The sequence below is a fragment of the Rutidosis leptorrhynchoides genome, chromosome 11 (genome assembly GCF_046630445.1).
Source record: "Rutidosis leptorrhynchoides isolate AG116_Rl617_1_P2 chromosome 11, CSIRO_AGI_Rlap_v1, whole genome shotgun sequence".
NCBI classification, from domain to species: Eukaryota; Viridiplantae; Streptophyta; class Magnoliopsida; order Asterales; family Asteraceae; genus Rutidosis; species Rutidosis leptorrhynchoides.
The window spans coordinates 31,536,160-31,551,729 of NC_092343.1; positions in this window are offsets into that span (position 1 = coordinate 31,536,160).

The following is a 15,570-nucleotide window of genomic DNA, read 5'->3' on the forward strand; positions in this document are numbered from 1 at the left end:
CCAATAGAAGTTTATATATTTACTACAATATAATTATGCACTTGATAATTGGATTAAAAACTGAGCCCAATTGTTTATACATACAGCCCATAATTATTTCAATATTATTAAACAAATCGCTGTTGTTAGTGTATTAGGGATATTTGGATATAATTTGGAGTTCATTTATACTCGTATAATAATAATATAATATTAATAAATAATAATAATATTACCCACATTTTATATCATACCTTATTCGTGATTTGTCGAGATCAGTCGAAGGTCAATTGAATATTTGAAGCAGTTCAAACTTTTTGAGACTTTTACATTACAGACTTTGCTTAACGTGTCGAAACTATATAAAGATTAAGTTTAAATTTGGTCGGAAATTTCCGGGTCACTACACTCTTCATCCTCTACGTTTTGATACTAACTTCATCTCTTTTGGGTAACTTTATAAAAACTCTAGATTTCTCTAATTCGATTTATAAACTTGAAATGGTGTTAGTTAGTGTCTATGGCTCATTAGGTTGATGTATATGTAATTTGGTTGCTTGATTTGCTTGTATGAATAACTAGCTTGAATATGAAAAATGGGTTAGTTTAATCCTTGATTTTGGTTACTGAAATGTTGTTAGATGTTAAAGTTCATGTGTTAAGTGTGTTACTAACTTCATATGCTTCGATTTGGTATGTTGGATGACATGAAAACCTTACATTAACATGATTATTGATTTTTTGATTCTTGGTTAGGGTTTGATAGATTTTAAAATGAACTTTTGAAGCCTTGAATGCTATGAGATGTTTTTGGTAAGTGTTTAGTAGTATTGTATGCATAATTACCTACGAAACGGTGTTATATGTGTGTGTTAAGTTCCCGAATAATCATTTGCATTTATGAGCTTGAAACATTAAATGATGAGCATTAAATGATCATTCAACGAGGATTCGGTTACTGTAAATTTTGGATTGGGTTGATAATATGTGTTTATTTGTGTTTCTTGTTAAAATACCTTTCCAACGATGTATGATATGCATTTTTAGCGTTTTCGGATCATTAGTTATGAAAAAAAAAAGTTTGGCTCGACACTTAGAAAAATTCAGCATTTCAGCACCTGGAGGACCCAAGTTGCGGCCGTAACCCAAGCCATTGCGGCCGTAACCCAGGCCATTGCGGCCGTAACCCAGGCCATTGCGGGCGTAACATTATGGGCTGTCCAAAATTGTCGTTTTTCGTTTAATTCTAACTATGCTACGCACCTCCGATTAATATGTAACTTATTCTAACATGCTCATATATGATTATGTAACTTAGAGAAATTGTCCGAGACCCTACCCGAACACGTTGACTTTTTTGTTGACTTTGACTTTGACCAAGTTTGACTTTTAGTCAAACTTAACCAAATACTTATGCAATCGTTCTATCCTTCTTTTATACTTATATCTTACATGTAACTTGACAACGTGACTCACATGCTATATAATCGAGTCGTAACGAGCCATAGGACTAATTGAACACATTTCGCCCGACCTTGTGTCGTAACCGGTAATTGATACAACTTATTTGTTTAGGTCAAGGCTAAGCAACTTTCATTGCACAACGTTTAATTTCAAATACTTTGGCGTGCAACTACGGTGAGATCATAGTCCCACTTTTACTCTTTTATACTTATATCTAGGATGAGAAAACATAAACGTTTCGTTTTACAAAGTGAACACAAGTACGAAAACAAACATTCTACGTACGAGTTAAAACAAAAAGCCTCAATTCAATTATCATTAGCTACACTTGCAGGGTGTAAGCGAGAACTTATGTTGTATGGCCATACGGGTTTGACAAACCCTCATTTAGACGATTCGACCGTTGGAGGATGAAATGTATTTTCGAGGATAAGTGTAGGTTCTGACACTATATTAATGGGGTTCGCGAAAGTTAAGCCTTGATAATTGGGTGCTCGTGATAACAACAACAACTTTTAGAATGGGTTACTATTATTTCAACGTTATAAATCTTGTGGTTCAATTTACTTACTTACTTACTTACTAAACCTATGATTTCACCAACATTTTCGTTGACAGATTTTCTATGTTTTCTCAGGTCTTTGAATGCTAAGTGATACATGCTTCCGCACTCTATTTTGATACTTGCTTGGATGTCGAGTATACATGCATATTTGGAGCGTCTTTTGACTTATCTTAAATTGTGTCGCATAGGTTGCATTTGTACCTAAAATGTTGTAACGTATCTAGTTGTTGAAATACTTTTGTAAACTTGAAACACCTTTGCATTTGAAATGAATGCGACATATTTTTGGTCAAACGTTGTTTTAAAGACTTATGACCACGTAACGGGACCTAAGTAGACGGCGCCGTCAATGACGATTTTGTCGGGTCGCTACAGATGGTATCAGAGCGTTGGTTGTAGGGATTTAGAGTTCATTGGTGTCAACCCTGAGTCATAGGGTGCATAGTGAGTCTAGACTAAAACCAGCATATAGACTTGAAGTAGGACTTTCTTGACTACTTGTGCATTTATACTTATACTCTTCTATTCATATCTAACTCCTGTTTTATCTTAAATCTCACGTTGCTTAATTTTATTGACACGCCATCTTGACCTTATGAAGTATTGTCGAATGCACATATGAATCAGGGTAAAATAATTGTCGGGATTATATTACGGTGACTCATATGGACGTTCCGATATTATAACATAAAGATTTGAGGGTGGGTCAAGGAAAAAAATTTCTCTCTATCTTTATTCCATATCACGATTAGTATTATTGAGAATACTAATCAACGATATTCTTGCATTTTCAAGGAACAATGGCTCACCGAGGTCAACACAATACTCCTCCCGAAACTCTCGAACAAGATCTTCAACGAATGATAGCCACCACCGTAGATGCGGCCATGGCCGGTCACTCCTCCAACAACAACAACAACAACCATGGAGCCAATAATTCAAATGAGGGATGTTCTTACAAGAATTTCATGGGATGCAAACCTCCCACTTTCGATAGAACCGGGGGACCGGTTGCTCTCACCAGATAGTTTGAGCAAACGGAAGCCGTTTTTAGCATAAGCGGATGCCGGGACCAAGACAAGGTCAAGTATTCCACCCACACTTTCGCCGGTATTGCTCTCTCATGGTGGAACACGTATGTACATCGGTGGGTACCAATGAAGCCCACGCACTCTCTTGGACCGAATTAAGAGAAAAGATGATCACCGAATACTTCCCGAGCGAAGAGACTCGAAGGCTCGAACAAGGGTTAAGAAATTTAAAAGCGGTCCGGAATGACCTCGAAGCTTATAATCAACGGTTTGCCGAACTAGCCTTAATGTTTCCAAACCTCGTGACTCCCGAGTCCCTAAGAGTTAAACTTTACATGGATGGCCTCCCTAAGAGCATTCAACACGGGGTAATGTCATCAAAACCAACTAACCTACAAGAGGCTTTAACGATGGCCCGCCAATTGATGGAAACGGTGGATGTAATTGAGGTGCCGGTACCAAAGGCCGAGGATAAATTGGGTGGCAACAAAAGGAAATGGGAAGCCTCTTAATCAAGCAACTGCAACAACAACTTCGCTAAGAAGCCTTTCACCTCCGGCGGTAAGAAAGGGTATGCCGGATACCTACCTTTTTGTAGAAAGTGCCACAAACATCATCTTAGTGAATGTGGCAAACCATTTTGCAACAAGTGTCATAGAAGTGGCCATTTGGACAAAGATTGTAAAAGTACTGCTCCCGCCGCTCAAAAGGGGCCCAATGCACCAAGAACGAGTGTTTTTTTTTAATGTGGCCGACCGGATCATTTTAGAAATGCATGCCCAAAGAAGAAAGCAAACCCCAATGCACGCGGTCGAGCTTCCAACATTAACGCCAAGGATGCCCGAGATGACAATGAACTAGTCACGGGTACGTTTCTCCTCAACAACTCTTATGTTTCTTGTTTATTCGATTTGGGTGCCGATAAGAGTTTTGTATCCAAGGCTTTGAATCATGCTTTTTGCGCTCCACCACTTCCCCTAGATACTACTTATACCATTCAAGTGGCCAACGAAAAACTATTACATGCTGACAAATTTTATCGGGGGTGTACGTTAAACTTATTGGGTAAAGAGTTTGAATTTGACTTGATAACTATAGAACTATGGAGCTCCAATCCTATTCGTTAAGAAGAAAATGATTTCCTACAAATGTGTATCGATTATCGTGAACTAAATAAATTGCCTGTTGAGGACCGATATCCTTTTCCTCGTATAGATAACCTCGACCTCCAATCCGTTATCATATTCATAGATGATATCTTAATCTATTCAAAATGCGAAGAAGAACACGGACAACACCTCCGACCCGTGCTTGAACTCTTGAGACAAGAGTAACTCTATGACAGATTCTCCAGGTGTAAAGTTTTGGTTAAACGAAGTCCAAATTCTAGGCCATGTTGCTAGTGGTCAATGTATTAAAGTCGATCCCGCAAAAAAAAAAAAGTCGAAGCCATACGTAATTGGAAACCCTCACGACTCCGACTCATATTCGTAAATTTTTAGATCTCGCCGGTTTTTACCGAAGATTCATTTCCGACTTTTCCCGTATTGCTCATCCTTTAACCTCGTTAAATCACGAAGGAAAGAAATTCGTTTGGTTCGCCGAACAAGAGTCGGCATTTCAAATCTTAAGGAAAAAGTTAACCACCGCTCCTATCTTATCTCTTCCCGAAGGTGATGATGATTTTATTGTATATTGCGATGCCTCGAAACATGGTTTCGGGTGTGTATTGCTGCAAAGAAAGTTATCACTTACTTTTCCCGACAATTGAAATTTCACGAAACGAAACTACACAACACACGATCTCAAACTTGTAGCCGTTGTCCTTGCACTTAAAATGTGGAGACACTATCCTTATGGAACCAAAAGTACTGTTCTCACCGACCACAAAAGCCTCCAACGCATTTTCGATCAAAAACAACTCAACACGAGACAACGACGGTGGACTGAAACATTGAATGATTATGATTGTGAACTTCGTTACCATCCGGGCAAGGCAAATGGTATCAGATTATGATTGTAGACTGAAAAAGTTGTAGCCAATGCCTTGAGCCGAAAGGAAAGAATTAAACCTCTCCGTGTCCGAACCTTAAACGTGATTATCCATACCAACCTCGCTAGCCAAATTCGTGCAGCACAAAATAGAACTCAAATATGAAAATGTTTCTAAGTGAACACCTGAAAGGCATCCTCTCTCGACTCGAAATCAAGGAAACTGAGATTCGTTATTTTTGCCGGAAGAATTGGAGTACCTAATTATGGGCTCGATCAACCTTCTCATCACCACGTACCATGTTACATGACTCTGTCATTTTCTTTGCTACCATCTAAAAACTCTGAGAATATTGATAACACAATCCAAGGATACATCTTTCTTCATTGACTTATCGTCCTTATGCTTCTGATAAATGGTCAGCTACTACTCAACTCCAAAATATATAACTACGTGTACTATATCGTTTCCACTAAGTCTCAACATCCAACCGCAAGATGCGCGATATGGCTATATCAAGATGAAAATTTCTCCTATCATTACGCTCATACTTCCGTACAAGGTTCATTTAAATACGTGGCGGAAGCATTTATTTATTAATTACAAAATAAACATTAACTATTGCTAAGACAACCAGTGTCACTTGTGATTACAAAATACATGTTAATACGGAGAAGACGTAAATACATTCTGTTTTCAAAAGTACACGGTTCATATTCTAAAAGACCACATCAGAGTTAATCCTGTCAAACATAACATCATCATGCCCGTCTTCTCCCAAAAGCACTATTTACAAAAGCTAACAACCTGCAGGGAGGAGATGGAGGGAAATTAGCACGAAGCTAAGTGAGTACGACTAACTACAGGCCATAGCATACATAAGTGTTATACTAATCATGTCACAATAGTCTAACACACAAACATCACCCAAGTGCCGTCTACAGAGACTCTGGCGGCTCGGCCAAACCATTAACCACCAGCTGATCGGACCTGAGGCTTACCAGAAGTTCCTCCACCACCGTATGTATATACATAATCCACACGCGATGGACGCGTCATTCACATATATATACACCACGGCTGTCTAGGCCACCACATGAGGAACCCAACCCGCAGGTTGATCTCTCCTACCGAGGCCACCACACAATAGGGACGCACTGGGCTCCAGCAGACAAGCATCAACTAACATGCAGTCATCACAACAACTAACTAACCACAACAATAAGTATATCTAACAAGCATGGCAATCATAATATAACATGCTTCTATATACTATGTTCTCCAGTTAGTCCCACTCACCAATTACCAGCAAACGAGAAGGTATTCAGCTATCTAATCACTGAACCTTCTCTTTCTCCTTTTCTCCTGAGAAAAACATATACACAAGTTAGTTTCTATCCGATAGCACAAAACAGCACAATACTGAAATTTTTGTCAGAAAAAGTATCCGCTAAAATTTTTTTTTGCTTAACACTTGTGCACTTTCAAAATTTACATCAGATCATCAAAATACAAACGGGCAGCATAACGGCTAAAACTCGACACTTAGTAAAATATTTCACTACCAAAGACCATCGGTCGATCGTCAGAGACGACCGGCCGATCGTCACTACACCATCGGCCGATCGACCACACTATCGGCCGATCGTTAAAATTACAACCGTTGGTCGAAGGAATTAAACCATCGGTCGATAGCCTAGTCCATCGACCGATCGTCACACACCATTGGTCGGTGGTCAGAGACCATCGGCCGATGGTAGTTCATATGCAGCAGCAGCTACCAAAGTGACGGGTTTCTCACCAAACTCACCAATTCTCGATCTACAGCTCGTTTATGACCTCAAAACTGACCAAATCGAAGACACTATACATTAAGAAACATAAACCCACAAGATTTGGACTCAAACAACATCAAATCTATCCACTTTGACCCAAAATACACAATTTATAAAAACTAACACAAAAACTCCATTTTCTCAAAGATTAAAGCATGAAATGTTATGATTCTTACCTTAAAAGAATCAATGAATCACAAGGAACACAATAATATAAAAGATTTGAGCTCTAAAACAAGGATTAGAAATTAGGGTTTGTTAGGTGAAGAAGATGAAGTACGGGTGTGTTTTTGGGAAGAATCTGGAAAATGCAAGAAGGGGATAGACATCAGTCTATTATTTGGGATTAAATCCCATACTGTGTAACTCACGGGTATTTACCAGTTATCTGATATCTTTCGTACATCATTTGGCAACCCAAACGAAGTCCAAATTAAATAAACAAACCTGTTCTGTGACCCTTGTCACAAACTGGTCCTAACCACACCATTATTTAATAATAAATATTAAATAAAAATAAAAGCATATAATAACATAATACTAACTTAAGGGCACTTTAGTAATCTTACATCTAGGCCCGATTGAGGATGTTACACCAAGATATGCTAAATTTCTGAAAGATCTAATCACAAATAGAAAGAAAATGGAAGAACTTTCGGCTGTTACAATGAATGCTAATTGTTTTGCAGTACTGTTGAATAAGATACCAGAAAAATCATCAGATCCCCGAAGTTTTACAATTCCATATTTTCTGGGTAGTCTTAGTTCAATAGAAACATTGACAGACTTAGGTGCTAGTATAAATCTAATGCCGTATTCACTATACGCTAAACTAGACCTTGGAGAATTGAAACCAACACGAATAAGTATACAACTAGCCGATCGATCAGTAAAATATCCTAGAGGGATAATGGAGAACATGCTAGTTAAAGTTGGTACTTTAGTATTTCCAGTAGATTTTGTTATTCTGGATATGGAAGAAGATTCTCGAGTTCCTCTCATATTAGGAAGACCATTCTTAAACACGGCTAAAGCAATAATAGACGTGTTCGGTAAGAAACTGACCCTAAGTATAGAGGACGAGAGTGTTACCTTTTCTGTTGATAGAGCCATGTAACAACCGCAATCGGCAGATGATACATGTTATTACATTCAAACTATAGATTCACATGCAGAATTGTTAGAAGAATTTCCAGAATTACAAGGAACAGGAGAATGTTCTTTAGGAGAAGGAACTGAACCAATTGATGAAGCTAAAATGTTAGCTACACTTATGGCTAATGAATATGAACCAACAACAGAAGAAATTCAAATGCTAAAAGAAGAAGACAGATATCGATACAAATCATTGATAGAAGAACCACCGACATTAGAGTTAAAGCCACTTCCAAACCATTTGGAATATGCTTATTTACATGGTGAATCTGAATTACCTGTAATAATATTGTCTTCTCTTACGGAAAGTGAAAAATCTCAACTAATTTCTGTGTTAAAAGCTCATAAACCAGTTATTGCATGGAAGATTCATGACATTAAAGGCATAAGTCCTTCGTATTGCACACATAAAATCCTTATGGAAGAAAGTCATAAAACCTATGTGCAACGCTAACGAAGACTAAATCCTAATATGCACGATGTTGTTAAGAAAGAAATTATTAAGCTGCTTGATGCAGGTTTAATTTATCCAATCTCTGATAGTCCATGGGTAAGCCCAGTTCAATGTGTACCTAAGAAGGGTGGCATGACTGTCATCACAAATGAAAAAAATGAGCTTATTCCTACTAGGACTGTAACAGGATGGCGTGTTTGTTTTGATTATAGAAAATTAAATGACGCCACCAGAAAAGATCACTTTCCCTTACCTTTCATTGATCAAATGTTGGAAAGATTAGCCGAAAATAGTTACTATTGTTTTCTTGACGGTTTTTCCGGATATTTTCAAATTCCAATAGCACCCGAGGACCAAGAGAAAACCACATTCACGTGCCCTTATGGTACTTTTGCTTACAAACGCATGCCATTTGGACTTTGCAACTGAAATGTCCCGTTCTTATTGATTAAAAACGTTCCATATTAATTGATTTCGTTGCGAGGTGTTGACCTCTATATGAGACGTTTTTCAAAGACTGCATTCATTTTTAAAACAAACCATAACCTTTATTTCATAAATAAAGGTTTAAAAAGCTTTACGTAGATTATCAAATAATGATAATCTAAAATATCCTGTTTACACACGACCATTACATAATGGTTTACAATACAAATATGTTACATCGAAATCAGTTTCTTGAATGCAGTTTTTACACAATATCATACAAACATGGACTCCAAATCTTGTCCTTATTTTAGTATGCAACAGCGGAAGCTCTTAGTATTCACCTGAGAATAAACATGCTTTAAACGTCAACAAAAATGTTGGTGAGTTATAGGTTTAACCTATATTTATCAAATCGTAACAATAGACCACAAGATTTCATATTTCAATACACATCCCATACATAGAGATAAAAATCATTCATATGGTGAACACCTGGTAACCGACATTAACAAGATGCATATATAAGAATATCCCCATCATTCCGGGACACCCTTCGGATATGATATAAATTTCGAAGTACTAAAGCATCCGGTACTTTGGATGGGGTTTGTTAGGCCCAATAGATCTATCTTTAGGATTCGCGTCAATTAGGGTGTCTGTTCCCTAATTCTTAGATTACCAGACTTAATAAAAAGGGGCATATTCGATTTCGATAATTCAACTATAGAATGTAGTTTCACGTACTTGTGTCTATTTTGTAAATCATTTATAAAACCTGCATGTATTCTCATCCCAAAAATATTAGATTTTAAAAGTGGGACTATAACTCACTTTCACAGATTTTTTACTTCGTCGAGAAGTAAGACTTGGCCACTGGTTGATTCACGAACCTATAATAATATATACATATATATCAAAGTATGTTCAAAATATATTTACAACACTTTTAATATATTTTGATGTTTTAAGTTTATTAAGTCAGCTGTCCTCGTTAGTAACCTACAACTAGTTGTCCACAGTTAGATGTACAGAAATAAATCGATAAATATTATCTTGAATCAATCTACGACCCAGTGTATACGTATCTCAGTATTGATCACAACTCATACTATATATATTTTGGAATCAACCTCAACCCTGTATAGCTAACTCCAACATTCACATATAGAGTGTCTATGGTTGTTCCGAAATATATATAGATGTGTCGACATGATAGATCGAAACATTGTATACGTGTCTATGGTATCTCAAGATTACATAATATACAATACAAGTTGATTAAGTTATGGTTGGAATAGATTTGATACCAATTTTCACGTAGCTAAAATGAGAAAAATTATCCAATCTTGTTTTACCCATAACTTCTTCATTTTAAATCCGTTTTGAGTGAATCAAATTGCTATGGTTTCATATTGGACTCTATTTTTTGAATCTAAATAGAAAAAGTATAGGTTTATAGTCGGAAAAATAAGTTATAAGTCATTTTTGTAAAGGTAGTCATTTCAGTCGAAAGAACGACGTCTAGATGACCATTTTAGAAAACATACTTCCACTTTGAGTTTAACCATAATTTTTGGATATAGTTTAATGTTCATAATAAAAATCATTTTCCCAGAATAACAACTTTTAAATCAAAGTTTATCATAGTTTTTAATTAACTAACCCAAAATAGCCCGCGGTGTTACTACGACGGCGTAAATCCGATTTTACGGTGTTTTTCGTGTTTCCGGGTTTTAAATCATTAAGTTAGCATATCATATAGATATAGAACATGTGTTTAGTTGATTTTAAAAGTCAAGTTAGAAGGATTAACTTTTATTTGCGAACAAGTTTAGAATTAACTAAACTATGTTCTAGTGATTACAAGTTTAAACCTTCGAATAAGATAGCTTTATATGTATGAATCGAATGATGTTATGAACATCATTACTACCTCAAGTTCCTTGGATAAACCTACTGGAAATGAGAAAAATAGATCTAGCTTCAAAGGATCCTTGGATGGCTTGAAAGTTCTTGAAGCAGAATCATGACACGAAAACAATTTCAAGTAAGATTTCCACTCGAAATAAGATTGTTATAGTTATAGAAATTGAATTAAAGTTTGAATATGATTATTACCTTGTATTAGAAAGATAACCTATAGTAAGTAACAAAGGTTTCTTGATCTTGGATGATTACTTGGAATGGATTTAGAAAACTTAGAAGTAAACTTGCAATCTTGGAAGTATTCTTGATTTTGTGAAACTAGAACTTTTGGAATTTATGAAGAACACTTAGAACTTGAAGATAGAACTTGAGAGAGATCAATTAGATGAAGAAAATTGAAGAATGAAAGTGTTTGTAGGTGTTTTTGGTCGTTGGTGTATGGATTAGATATAAAGGATATGTAATTTTGTTTTCATGTAAATAAGTCATGAATGATTACTCATATTTTTGTAATTTTATGAGATATTTCATGCTAGTTGCCAAATGATGGTTCCCACATATGTTAGGTGACTCGCATGGGCTGCTAAGAGCTGATCATTGGAGTATATATACCAATAGTACATACATCTAAAAGCTGTGTATTGTACGAGTACGAATACGGGTGCCAAATGATGGTTCCCACATATGTTAGGTGACTCGCATGGGCTGCTAAGAGATGATCATTGGAGTATATATACCAATAGTACATACATCTAAAAGCTGTGTATTGTACGAGTACGAATACGGGTGCATACGAGTAGAATTGTTGATGAAACTGAACGAGGATATAATTGTAAGAATTTTTGTTAAGTAGAAGTATTTTGATAAATGTCTTGAAGTCTTTCAAAAGTGTATGAATACATATTAAAACACTACATGTATATACATTTTAACTGAGTCGTTAAGTCATCGTTAGTCGTTACATGTAAATGTTGTTTTGAAACCTTTAGGTTAACGATCTTGTTGAATGTTGTTAACCCATTGTTTATTATAACAAATGAGATGTTAAATTGTTATATTATCATGATATTATGATATATAATATATCTTAGTATGATATATATACAGTTAAATGTCGTTACAACGATAATCGTTACATATATGTCTCGTTTCGAAATCATTAAGTTAGTAGTCTTATTTTTACATATGTATTTTATTGTTAATACACTTAATAATATATTTACTTATCATTTAACATAATTAACCAAGTGTATCAATATCTTAATATGACTCATATGTACCTAGTAAGACGTTGTTATAACGATAATCGTTATATATATCGTTTTCGAGTTTCTTAAATTAATAGTCTCATTTTTATGTATATAACTCATTGTTAAAATACCTAATGAGATACATACTTATAATAAAATCATGTTAACTATATATATAACCATATATATGTCATCGTATAGTTTTTACAAGTTTTAACGTTCGTGAATCACCGGTCAACTTGGGTGGTCAATTGTCTATATGAAACCTATTTCAATTAATCAAGTCTTAACAAGTTTGATTGCTTAACATGTTGGAAACACTTAATCATGTAAATAAAAATTTCATTTAATATATATATAAACATGGAAAAGTTCGGGTCACTACAGTACCTACCCGTTAAATAAATTTCGTCCCGAAATTTTAAGCAGTTGGAGGTGTTGACGTATCTTCTGGAAATAAATGCGGGTATTTCTTCTTCATCTGATCTTCTCGTTCCCAGGTGAACTCGGGTCCTCTACGAGCATTCCATCGAACCTTAACAATTGGTATCTTGTTTTGCTTAAGTCTTTTAACCTCACGATCCATTATTTCGACTGGTTCTTCGATGAATTGAAGTTTTTCGTTGATTTGGATTTCATCAAATGGAATAGTGAGATCTTCTTTAGCAAAAAATTTCTTCAAATTTGAGACGTGGAAAGTGTTATGTACATCCGCGAGTTGTTGAGGTAATTCAAGTCGGTAAGCTACTGGTCCGACACGATCAATAATCTTGAATGGTCCAATATACCTTGGATTTAATTTCCCTCGTTTACCAAATCGAACAACGCCTTTCCAAGGTGAAACTTTAAGCATGACCATCTCTCCAATTTCAAATTCTATATCTTTTCTTTTAATGTCAGCGTAGCTCTTTTGTCGACTTTGGGCGGTTTTCAACCGTTATTGAATTTGGATGATCTTCTCGGTAGTTTCTTGTATTATCTCCGGACCCGTAATCTGTCTATCCCCCACTTCACTCCAACAAATCGGAGACCTGCACTTTCTACCATAAAGTGCTTCAAACAGCGCCATCTCAATGCTTAAATGGTAGCTGTTGTTGTAGGAAAATTCTGCTAACGGTAGATGTCGATCCCAACTGTTTCTGAAATCAATAACACATGCTCGTAGCATGTCTTCAAGCGTTTGTATCGTCCTTTCGCTCTGCCCATCAGTTTGTGGATGATAGGCAGTACTCATGTCTAGACGAGTTCCCAATGCTTGCTGTAATATCTGCCAGAATCTTGAAATAAATCTGCCATCCCTATCAGAGATAATTGAGATTGGTATTCCATGCCTGGAGACGACTTCCTTCAAATACAGTCGTGCTAACTTCTCCATCTTGTCATCTTCTCTTATTGGCAGGAAGTGTGCTGACTTGGTGAGACGATCAACTATTACCCAAATAGTATCATAACCACTTGCAGTCCTTGGCAATTTAGTAATGAAATCCATGGTAATGTTTTCCCATTTCCATTCCGGGATTTCAGGTTGTTGTAGTAGACCTGATGGTTTCTGATGTTCAGCTTTGACCTTAGAACACGTCAAACATTCTCCTACATATTTAGCAATATCGGCTTTCATACTTGACCACCAAAAATGTTTCTTAAGATCCTTGTACATCTTCCCCGTTCCAGGATGTATTGAGTATCTGGTTTTATGAGCTTCTCTAAGTACCATTTCTCTCATATCTCCAAATTTTGGTACCCAAATTCTTTCAGCCCTATACCGGGTTCTGTCTTCCCGAATATTAAGATTCTTCTCTGATCCTTTGGGTATTTCATCCTTTAAATTTCCCTCTTTTAAAACTCCTTGTTGCGCCTCCTTTATTTGAGTAGTAAGGTTAGTGTGAATCATTATATTCATAGATTTTACTCGAATGGGTTCTCTGTCCTTTCTGCTCAAGGCGTCGGCTACCACATTTGCCTTCCCCGGGTGGTAACGAATCTCAAAGTAAAATCATTCAACAAATCAATCCACCTACGCTGCCTCATATTCAGTTGTTTCTGATTAAATATGTGTTGAAGACTTTTGTGGTCGGTATATATAATACTTTTAACCCCATATAAGTAGTGCCTCCAAGTCTTTAATGCAAAAACAACCGCGCCTAATTCCATATCATGCGTCGTATAATTTTGCTCGTGAATCTTCAATTGTCTAGACGCATAAGCAATCACCTTCGTTCGTTGCATTAATACACAACTGAGACCTTGCTTTGATGCGTCACAATTAATCACAAAATCATCATTCTCTTCAGGCAATGACAATATAGGTACCGTAGTTAGCTTTTTCTTCAATAACTGAAACGCTTTCTCTTGTTCATCCTTCCATTCAAATTTCTTCCCTTTATGCGTTAATGCAGTCAAGGGTTTTGCTATTCTGGAAAAGTCTTGGATGAACCTTCTGTAGTAACCAGCTAGTCCTAAAAACTGGCGTATGTATTTCGGAGTTTTCGGGGTTTCCCACTTTTCAACAGTTTCTATCTTTGCCGGATCTACCTTAATACCTTCTTTGTTCACTATGTGACCGAGGAATTGAACTTCTTCCAACCACAATGCACACTTTGAAAATTTAGCTTACAATTCTTCCTTCCTCAATACTTCTAACACCTTTCTCAAATGTTCACCGTGTTCTTGGTCATTCTTTGAGTAAATAAGTATGTCATCAATGAAAACAATGACAAACTTGTCAAGGTATGGTCCACACACTCGGTTCATAAGGTCCATGAACACAGCTGGTGCATTAGTTAAACCAAACGGCATGACCATAAACTCGTAATGACCGTAACGTGTTCTGAAAGCAGTCTTTGGAATATCATCTTCTTTCACCCGCATTTGATGATACCCGGAACGTAAGTCAATCTTTGAATAAACAGACGAGCCTTGTAGCTGATCAAATAAGTCGTCGATTCTCGGTAGTGGGTAGTGGTTCTTGATGGTAAGTTTGTTCAACTCTCGGTAGTCGATACACAACCTGAATGTACCATCTTTCTTCTTGACAAACAAAACAGGAGCTCCCCACGGTGATGTGCTTGGTCGAATGAAACCACGCTCTAAAAGTTCTTGTAATTGGCTTTGCAGTACTTTCATCTCGCTGGGTGTGAGTCTGTAAGGAGCATGAGCTATTGGTGCAGCTCCTGGTACAAGATCTATTTGAAATTCAACGGATCGATGTGGGGGTAATCCCGGTAATTCTTTTGGAAATACATCGGGAAATTCTTTTGCGACGGGAACATCATTGATGCTCTTTTCTTCAGTTTGTACTTTCTCGACGTGTGCTAGAACAGCATAGCAACCTTTTCTTATTAGTTTTTGTGCCTTCAAATTACTAATAAGATGTAGCTTCGTGTTGCCCTTTTCTCCGTACACCATTAAGGGTTTTCCTTTTTCTCGTATAATGCGAATTGCATTTTTGTAACAAACGATCTCTGCTTTCACTTCTTTCAACCAGTCCAT